Below are 999 nucleotides of genomic sequence, written 5' to 3'. Positions count from 1 at the left end.
GATTGCCATTGTAATATTGGGACAAAGCAGTGTGGTGTGTGAGGAAAACCCCAGCTTCACCATTCCTGTGACCTTGGCAAGTTACTGTGCTTCTTTATTTCCTCACCAACAGAATGAGTGTAATGACATCTTAGTGTAATGGCACAACGAAATGAGACACAGTCAGCAGCTGACACACAGCACATGCTCCATGCTCGTGGGGTCGTTATAATCATCACAGTCTAGGCAGCTTAAAGACAGTGATAAATGGAAGTGCTGCAGTAATGCTGATTCCCTTAAAAAGCAGTGTCAGCTCAGTGTTCTGTGGGCACACAGTGTAAAAACTGTTGGGCTTTTTGGTAAGTTAAGGCAGGATGGGAAGTAGGGCTGTGGCCAGCTTTGAAAAAAATAAAATCTGGCCAACTTCCTCAGTCTTTTCATTCACCTTGAACACTTTTTTTTTTTTTTTCCCATTACCACACCTGGCTAATTTTTTTTTTTTTTTTTTTTTTCCAAACTGGCTAATTTTTTTTGTATTTTTAGTAGAGACAGGGTGTCATCATGTTGGCCAGGCTGGTCTCAAACTCCTGACTTCAGTGATCCACCTGCCTCGGCCTCCCACAGTGCTGGGATTACAGGCGTGAGCCACCATACCCAGCCTCATTCTCCTTGAACACTTAATGTACTAGTTTCACATTGGCCAGCATCTACGTTAATTTATGATTGTTCTGTGAATTTACTATTGTCCTACTCTTGAGGATAGGGGAATGTTCATATATTTAAAAAAAAAAAAGTTTGTAATTTTACATCACCCTTCTCTACATAAAAGATTCACAAAGGTAGTATTTGACCTCCAATACCAATATCCATGTATTCATTAATAATATTGGATTATTAATCACTCTTTGATGCTACTGGTACCACCAGATACACAACCCTTGAAATGGCACAGAGTTAGTGTCACCTGTATAAGGCACAGAAACTAAGTTCTTTTTTTTTTTTTTTTTTTTTTTTTTTTTT

Source organism: Sapajus apella, unplaced genomic scaffold, assembly GCF_009761245.1.
Source record: "Sapajus apella isolate SASKATOON/1434 unplaced genomic scaffold, GSC_monkey_1.0 scaffold12, whole genome shotgun sequence".
Lineage (NCBI taxonomy): Eukaryota > Metazoa > Chordata > Mammalia > Primates > Cebidae > Sapajus > Sapajus apella.
The sequence above is the reverse complement of the archived record's forward strand: the minus strand, read 5'-3'. Positions refer to the sequence as shown.